The sequence below is a fragment of the Mytilus edulis genome, chromosome 6 (genome assembly GCF_963676685.1).
Source record: "Mytilus edulis chromosome 6, xbMytEdul2.2, whole genome shotgun sequence".
Classification (NCBI taxonomy): Eukaryota; Metazoa; Mollusca; class Bivalvia; order Mytilida; family Mytilidae; genus Mytilus; species Mytilus edulis.
In genome coordinates this window covers 61,500,859-61,511,030 of record NC_092349.1, presented here as the reverse complement: position 1 = coordinate 61,511,030, position 10,172 = coordinate 61,500,859, and positions in this window count along the sequence as shown.

Below are 10,172 nucleotides of genomic sequence, written 5' to 3'. Positions count from 1 at the left end.
CGAGGCTAGGAAACAAGGTGTATGCGAGCTTTTAGCGAGCTACTACACCTGTTTCGAGCCGAGTACAAATACAGCTTATATTTAAAGACACTAAACAGTTATTGTCTTTATCCTGCAATTCATTCTGTATATTGCTTGTGTTTTGAAAGACACAAAAACTAACATATTTAGCATTTATTTTCGATTTGTAATCACTTGAGGACCGCGTAGTAATATCAAAATCACACATTACGCTGAAGACGGGTTCGCTAAAAAAGAATCAACAATAAAACATCGCTCAAGGTGAATAATTATCTATTTTAACATAACAACTAATTTCAACAGTAAAACCAAATAACAAAACATTGTCAAATTTGAAACAGAAGTGTACGAGCTGTCCAACGCTTCAGACTTGATATTCACTAAACATTCATGCTGAAATTGACATGGTTGATTTTGTAACACAATCATACACATTCAAGTTTTGAAATCGACAATTGTCATCGTCATTGGAATGCAACGGGAATACACATTCTGAGGTCACACATGTTTAAACAATACTCAGTCCGGCAGTGGGCGGAGCTTTAAAGAGATATCTGTATAGTATACAGATACAGAATATCGATATCTGTAGGGCTGTATCTGTATAGTAGGACGCCCAAATGCAGGATAAAAGCTGTTAAGTGTTTCATTCGTAGGTTACACATGTCTTTGGGAAACTTCTTACAATCTCCACATGGTACAAGATTAAAACTATGTCAATGAAATGAAAGTCGGTTGATGTTGAATTTATTTATGACAAAAAATCCCTACATGCACTTAATACAGGGGTAATCCTAGTATCAAACTCTTTTATAGCAATTCATTTCAAACTTATAGTGAATCACCAAGGGTTTACTATTGTTCAGATGAAAGCATCTTTTGACAAGTTGAGTTATGTATAGTTCCCCAGTTTTATTGGACCGTCAATCATCAGAACAAGTATTTTCTGTGTCAAATCATCTTCGCTAGCCAAGGGTTACAATCGATTCCGCTCCATTCCACCCTTGGCGGATTGAGATATAATTTTGGAGACACAAGGTAATGATTTCTATTGGTTACAGTTGTAAATGGCTGCATCTAGTCAAAAGGCACCTTTAAATGATCAGTTTTAAATGTAGAAAATGTAAATTAAGAATTGCCACGTGTTAATTGTGCAAGAAGTATTTACCCCCAAAACATCATGAGAACGATAATTGGTAACAATTTGAATTTCTTTTTTAAATGATCTATATTCCTAGGTATGTTTCTCGCGCACATGTTGGAATGTCAACATTTATTTTTAGTGCCTGTCTTACGAATTTGTGAACACAAGAGACACAATTATTTTTACACCCTTTACATTGAAGAGTGTTCAAGTGCTGCCATTGATAAAAAATAATGATGTCGCAATAGGCGTAACTTTTATCTACCGGTAGATGGCGCACCATTGTAATCACAAATGTTGGCTTAATATGTCAAGAGTGGAGAGGAGGGGAGTAGATCGTAATCAATTTCTAGCAAAGATGGTGACACAGGTAACCACGGATATACCACAATTTCATTCTAATTTTCCTGATTTTGATCACTGAAAGCGACATAACTGGAGTTTAGTTTTAATAATAGGCAAAACAACAAGGGACACAAGTGGTGCATTAATTAGTTGTAAACTGCCTACCATTGTTTGTGTATTGCTTTACTGTGATGGACTGTTTATTATTGCAATGTATCATTATATCTGTATTTCTCAAGGTTCCACTGATTTTCGTCGACTTTTGATTTTTGACAGTAGATTTCTTTCAGATTGAAATAAACAATTAATTTCCCCATAGGCGACAATGGTAGCCTTTTTCGAGATACAGACTTTAGAAAGTTGATTTTCTTAACGAAACCTTGCTAGAATCAAAGAAAAATTATTAGGACAGTATTTTTTGGTCCAAAAAATATAGGTTCGCGTTGCTTTTCTTAGTGTATTTTGTACTTCTCCCATGCCTATCAATTTTGCCCTTAAAAATACGTGTCTTGTCCTAGCGTTGAAAAGTCATCTCAGTGCCTTTAGGGCTACGGAATAATTTTTATTTTGCCTTTTGTATAAAGCAGAGTGCACGAAGTCTCTAATAATAAAAAATAACGGGCGCACATATCGACCAATCAGGATTAGCCATACTTTTAATTCTGAATACCATGTTATGCTCATAAAATGGCTGCGCCCATAAAATCTAATGGTGTATTGTAACCTTCAAAAGCACACGCCTTCTCTGTATTACAAACTGACATACATGAAATCTGTTTGGTATGTGATTTGATTAACTTTCCAAAATTGATCAGATTAAATACTAATGACGAACATTTCAATACAATATAATCAAATAATCCTTCCAACAAATGAAACACAATATACGGTTTTGATATGTTTTTATGTATGACTGGGAAATGAACATAGTGTCATACCCTGATCATTACTCATTGGACTGCAAAATATTGCTAATAGGGACGTTCGTTTGACTGTGAGGGTCTTCACTTTCTCTATATTAATAAGAAATACACATCCATGTGTGATGTACAGGATGCACATTAAAATCAAATAAAATACATGGCCACATCTTTACGAAATTTGGGGTTTACGTTAATCTGATGCATAGAAGTTGTTACGACAGCGTTCCTCCAAAATGCAATTGTAGCTTTCATGGGTCCGTAGTAAGTGTTTTGGAAGGCATTCAAACGTTCCAGTCAACATCCCCATTTTTTCCTGTGGCAGGCGAAATTGTCATCTGTCATCCAAATCGACTCAATTTGAAGAACCTACGTACTTTAAACAAACAATAGCAAATCCAATGAATTAGTAAGTGATAGATTGCAAATAAATATTATCCATTTAAACTTTGGATTTTATGACAGATCTTTGGTGCCACAGTTGGAGCAGACTCTGCTTACCCTTCCGGAGCATATTAGAACACACCAGGGATGTTAGTAGTTTTCGTGTTGCTCAGTCTTTAGTTTATTATGTTGTGTTTTTTTAATACTGTTGTTTTCTTTATGTTTTTTTTTACCATGGTGTTGTCAATTTATTTTCAATTTATGAGATTGCATGTCTTTAATGGTATTTGTAGCCTTCCTTTTTTGGCTATCTCTGTTGTTTGACTAATTAAAAGATGTTCTAGCTTGATGGTTGGTTTTGACAAATAAAAATATGCTTACCTCTAAATTGTCTATTTGTACTATTTTTGTTTATGTTTTGTGTTTTCGACGTTAACTCGCATCTTCAGTAAAATCGACATTTTACTACAACTGTAAGTAAGTATTGACAAGATACTCAAGAAAATAGCTGATTTGATTCGTAGGCTGCACGATTATTAAATAATCATGCCTACCAATATTTAATTATGAAAAACATCTTTATAAAAGGACATAGATAAATGAACTGTTTATTATTGCCTAAATCTTTTAATCTTTCAGGGAATTATTTATCTTTTATACTCTTTCTTCTGATTTTGGGACAAATCAAAATTGTTTTCAAGTAAACATTTATGTAACCTTGAGTAAAGCTTCTGAATTCAAGAAATGTTTTACTCATTCGAGTCATGAATGATAACTGTCTGACTTTCAATTTGGTAGAATAAAAGAACCCCCAATCATTAAAAGCTATGTTCTTAAATGGCTTTGTTATGTTGTTTATAGTTCTTCTCCTCATTAGACGTATGTTTTACTAACGTGTATTTCCTTTAATAACTGAAAAACTCCAAAGACATCCGTTATTTCTTCTTAATTATTGTGATAATACAGGTAAATCAAATATTTCCATAGAAACGAGGACAATTCTTTGCAAAAATCAATAGGACTTGTAGAAATGTAAAAAATAAAGTTTTCACTTCATATGAAAACGTATGCATATTAAACAATGAAGCAACAGGGAAAAAAAAACAACGGATAGAAAATGGTAAGAAACTGGGAGCCAATGTTGACACTTTGAAAAATTTCGCCACCAGAATTAAATTTGCAAAAGTAAAAACCGTACTTTATATATATTTTTATATATGATTAGATGTTTGGGAGATTCTTTGAAATTCAAGTGCGTATTGAATATTGTGCACGTCCGTTTAATGCTAGTTTTGGAAGCAATTGTTTTCCATTTTAACTTTTGACGTGTGGGGAAACAGAATAAAACCTATCAAACAATAGAAGTATTAGAATTAGCACACCCTTGTTGGCCAGAACGATGATATATTTTCTTTATAAAAGGAAATTCCGATGTCTTGTTCGTGTCATTTTTGAAAAGGAATGTGAGGTTTGCATGAATGAGACAGAAATAAATCCAACGACTCAACTGACCAAGTTACAGTCTAAGATAAACGATATATATCTTAAAGATAAATTGATATTTTAGGATGTACGAAGGTGAAATTAAAAAAATCAAGAAATTGGAATTGATACTATTGGTCAGAAGAGCATTAGTTAAGGAACACAATAAGCTATACATACTGAAATTTTCGAGATTTAAAAAAAAATGCTGGCACTTTTACCCTATATTTGCATTGGTATTATTTTATTCTCAAATCCCTGTATAGTAGGGGGAAAACCCAAAGTAGTCCGAATATTTGACACAAATTCCTAAACGTCACCTAAGTACATCCTTAATATGCTTTGCTATCGTCCAAAATAGTCTTGGATTATTTCTTCAACCTTGTACTGACGAAGTCATTAGTGTGGTTGTTTATATAGTCGTATTACTGCTTGATTATTTGTTCATCTCCATCCTTTTGGAGAATATAACTTTACTTTTGGGAATTACTACATAGTTTACGTTTAATTGCGTAATGTAGTTCCGTTTTATTCGACACTACAGTTTGCTTATCGAATATCAATTACCACACTTCTATGAAAGCCATTAGCTATAATAAAATAACATTAAAGATAAAATGACAAATCAAAATTTTATCAATCGATACATCTTAATTGTGCATTAAAAATAAGCATATTATGAGTATTAAAACACATTTTGATAATTAAACATTTTTTATCATATGAAAAGTTTGATGCAAATCTGTTAGGTAAATTACGTGTGAAATATGACTTGGAATATTTAAAATCTTTTGTCAATTTTTGAGTGTCATCAACTTTACGTTAATGCTAAATGAAACAAAGTACTTTAGATAACTGTGTATCAATACAACCAAAGACATGTAATATAATTGGCATTATAAGCGGATAAGAACACCGTATATATAACGGCATTAAAAGAAAAATAATACTCATGAATATAAAGAAGAAAAGATGATTAGAATTATGCAGCAATTTATTGATGATTGATTTTTGTTTTTTTTAACGTCCAGTGGCACATATTTCAGGACGATATATATTTGTAAACGATACAGAAACCATAAAAAAATAATTGTACCCATTAGACAATAATAAACGATACAAAAAACAACCAAAATTACCGAAAAGCAAGCATACAGTCCTCAACAATAGGCAAGGGCTAAATTCGTTAATTTCGAAATGGTCCGATTTCACGAAAATATTTAAATATATTTAAATGGAAGGTATCAAAGATCTACCACCAGTACAAACATCCCAAATAACACTATCTTTTTATCCCTTCTTTTATGATACTAAAAAATAAAATCTTAAAGACTAAAACTTTATTCTTTAATTTCGATTAGTAGACTAAAAACACATTTATGATTAAAAAAAAAACCAAACCGATAAAATACCAGCACCGTTAAGCTAGGTTCACACTGCCGATCAGGTCTACTCGATGATCCCGATTGTCCAAATTTCCACGACCAAGCGTGCCCAAATTCTTGATCGTGCCTGTTTATGACTTCTACCCGACTGTACACGACCGTAACCCGACCATTCACGACTCCTTAATGACTCCTTTACGACCTCAAACCTGACCACTAATTGAATACATATTTGATAATTCCGATCTCTACACGATCTTTACTCGACTAGGTAGACCAAATAAACTATACTCGATCTCAGCCTGATCTCGGTCAGACCAGATCGACTTGATCGTATAGGGGTCGTAGGGATGTCGGGCATTTGTCGGGTATGTACAATTTCAGTATAAAAACATCTGATTTTTCTTATATCACCCGCTGCAGCGAAGGCAGTGGCGGATCCAGAAATTTTCATAAGACCTAAGAGGGGGCCCGCTCCAGTCACGCTTCAATGATTCCCTATATTAGCAACCAATTTTTTTCCCAAAAAGGGCGGGCCCGGGCCCCCTGGGCTCCCTCTAAATCCACCTCTGGGAGGAGGCTTTAAGTGTTATCCTTGTCCGTCTGTAAGTACGCATACGTACGTCCTAACAATTAGTTTCCGGTCTCTTATTTTATTTTGCCTCAACCAAAGTTAATGAAACGCAATAGCATAAAACACAGATCAAATGCAAACTTTAGTGGTGTCACTTTTACCGTTCTTGAGTAATTATTTGTGTCCAATGGACAGGTTCCCCGTTTATTTGGTTAAATTCATTAGTTCACGGAGGGTCTGAGTAAAATTATACATTTAAAATATCTACATGGAAATAAAGCAGTTGGATTGTTTGACAAGGTGGTTAGAGCTCAGATAGACAGGTAAATAGCTGTGACAGAGCTTGCAGACAGCATAGAAAACAAACAAAAAGGGTAGACCACAAAGGGTGCCAAAAAATCTAGATGATGCAGTGGCTGTCAAGTCGACCATTGTGTGGTCAGTATAAATAGTAATCCTTTACGACCTCAAACCTGACCACTAATTGAATACATATTTGATAATTCCGATCTCTACACGATCTTTACTCGACTAGGTAGACCAAATAAACTATACTCGATCTCAGCCTGATCTCGGTCAGACCAGATCGACTTGATCGTATAGGGGTCGTAGGGATGTCGGGCATTTGTCGGGTATGTACAATTTCAGTATAAAAACATCTGATTTTTCTTATATCACCCGCTGCAGCGGAGGCAGTGGCGGATCCAGAATTTTTCATAAGACCTAAGAGGGGGCCCGCTCCAGTCACGCTTCAATGATTCCCTATATAAGCAACCAATTTTGTTCTCAAAAAGGGGGGGGGGGGGGGCGGGCCCCCTGGGCCCCCTCTAAATCCACCTCTGGGAGGAGGCATTAAGTGTTATCCTTGTCCGTCTGTAAGTACGCATACGTACGTCCTAACAATTAGTTTCCGGTCTCTTATTTTATTTTGCCTCAACCAAAGTTAATGAAACGCAATAGCATAAAACACAGATCAAATGCAAACTTTAGTGGTGTCACTTTTACCGTTCTTGAGTAATTATATGTGTCCAATGGACAGGTTCACCGTTTATTTGGTTAAATTCATTAGTTCACGGAGGGTCTGAGTACATTTTAAAATTATACATTTTAATGTTCTTAAAAATTAAGTTTGAAGTCTAAATTAGTCATCAGCTGTCTAATAATGAATTTTAATGCACGATTACTTTTATATTTGAAAAATCCTCTGGGGTCAAAATGCAGAATCTATTTCCCTTCCGAAATACCTGAGATCATTCCAGGTTTATATTGGGTTTCGTGTTGCTAAGTGTTTAGCTCTTTATGTTGTGTTATGTAGACTTCTGTTTGTCTTCTCGTCGGCTTTCGTTTTTCGCTATGGCTATGAGTTTGGTCGGAATACAAATAGTTTACCGATCTGAACTCGATCATTTCGATCTTTTCTCGACTAATATCCGATCATTTCCCGATCAACGCCAACATGTTCGATATGTAGGCTAGATTAACTCGACCAATACCCGATCGCTTCAAGATCACTGCGATTTCTATATGTTTTTCATCCCATACCAACTCGAACAATATCCGATCTCTACGCGACCATATTCGACCAATCTTCGATCTCTACTCGGCCATACACGAGTATACATGACTATTACACGATTCTCTAAAATATGTGTGCAGCTCTAATTAACTCTTATAACTTTGCTTCTGCAAAAATATATTGTAACTATTTATTTCTAACTGTACACAAATTCCGCCGTGTATATTTCGCGTCTGTACTTTTGGATGTGTAAAATTTTAAAAGAACGACCAAAGATTCCAAAGGAACAATCAAACTCAAATGGACACATCCATAGCGAAAAACTAAAGCCGATGAGAAGACAAACAGCAGTCTACATAACACAACATAGAAAACTAAAAACTCAGCAACACGAAGCCCAATAAAACCTGGGTGGTCTCAGGTGTTCCGGAAGGAAAGTAGATCCTGTATTTTTGCTCCAGCAGATTTTTCAAATATTTTAGTAATCATTGTGCATTAAAATTCATCGTTAGACAGCTGATGACTTATTTAACATCAATATTATATTTTACCTGTTTAATGGGATATTTTTGTTTGACTGTCCGTATTGTCCGTATGTCCAGAAATTTTTGTAGCATAAAAATAAGAAGATTTGTTATAATTGCCAATGAGACAACTCTCCACAGGACACTAAAAAACAAAAAAATTAACAGCTATAAGTCACCGTACGGTCGAAAGTTTACAAACACTTTTTATCATACGCTTTTCGTGATAGATATATGTAAACAGATTCAGAAAAGGTATCCTCCAGGGGATTGAAATTCTATTTTTGGACAAATTTTGGGAAAATATGTGACATCTCTACCCCTTTTTGTTTGCAATATTAATAGTAAAATAAAGCAGGTTATTGCCATGGATATACCAAAACAACACATATCTTGAATCATTCATCATCGAGTATCAGAGAAAATACTGATTACATACATATGCATATATATGACACAAACAGTACATGTAGGCTTAATTTTGTAAGGAAGCAAGGAAAAGGGGATGGTAAAATTTATGTATATTGCTATCTATCATCAGTGACAAATCTCATTTTGAAGAAAAGAGCAGTAAAACTCCCATAACAAATCAGCGTCCTACTTTACTTTCAGGAAGTTTTTATAGCCATTGGGATCCTCTTTGTTCAGCTCCTGCAAGTCCCTCATACTTTTGATTTTGTCATTTGATTGGGTACTTTCCGTTTTGAATTTTCCTCGGAGTTCAGTATTTTTGTGATTGCAATTTATAATGCCTACACAGTGTTCGCCGTATCAGCCACTGCATCACCTTGATTTCTATGTACCCTTAAGTTTGCTGTCTACCCTTTTTGTTCGTCTTCTACGGTTTCTTCAAGATCCACCACAGCTTTTAACCCGTCTTATCTGAGCTCTAATGATAATTACCTTGCCAAATATTCCAACTGCTTTATTTCAATGTAAATATTTTAAATGTATAATTTTACTCAGACCTTCTGTGAACTACTGAATCTAACCAAATAAACAGGAATGTGTCCTTGGAACACATATAATGCCCTTGATATGTGTTTTATGGTATTGAGCATTGTGTATACGTTTCATAAAATTTCTTTGAGGCAAAATAGAATTAGAAAACGGGAACTAATTGTTGGGACGTACGTTTACGTACTCAAGGACGGGCAAGGGTAACAATTAATGCCTTCTCCGCTGAAGCGGGTGATATAAAAAAAAATCAGACGTTTTTATGCTATAATTGTACATACCTGACCAATGCCCGACTATCCCTACGACCCCTTTACGATCAAGTCAATCTGGTCTGGCCGAGATCAGGCTAAGATCGAGTATAGTCAATTTGATCTAGCTAGTCGAGTAAAAATTGTGTAGAGATCGTGAATTGGTCGGAATTTTCGAATATGTTTTCCATTAGTGGTCGGGTTGGAGTCGTGAATGGCCGAGTTAAGTCGTTAAGCCGTCGTAAAGCATTCGAGTAGAAGTTGTAAACAGGCTCGATCAAGAATTTAGTCTTGCTTGATCGTGGAAATTTGGACAATCGGGATCATCGAGTTGATATGATCGGCAGTGTGAACCTAGCTTTAAAGGAACCTTTTTGTGGACAGAATATTTGATTCTGTATAGAAAAAAATCCAAGTACAATCAAAACAATTATGGCGCCTTCAAACACACATGTTTAATTCCGCCAAATTCTTTTTATGTGACCGTCAAAATTCTATCCTCTCTGAAAGTTGTAGAAAACTTAAAAACTTGTTTTTGAGTGATTGGCTCTTGAATTTCTACGCCTCCCTTCTTCCACTTTAAGCAGGTATTGGCTGTTATCGTGAAATATTCGGCAGCTCGATTAAAAATTATATTGCCCTAAAAGTTATGTTTTTTCAATTTTAACT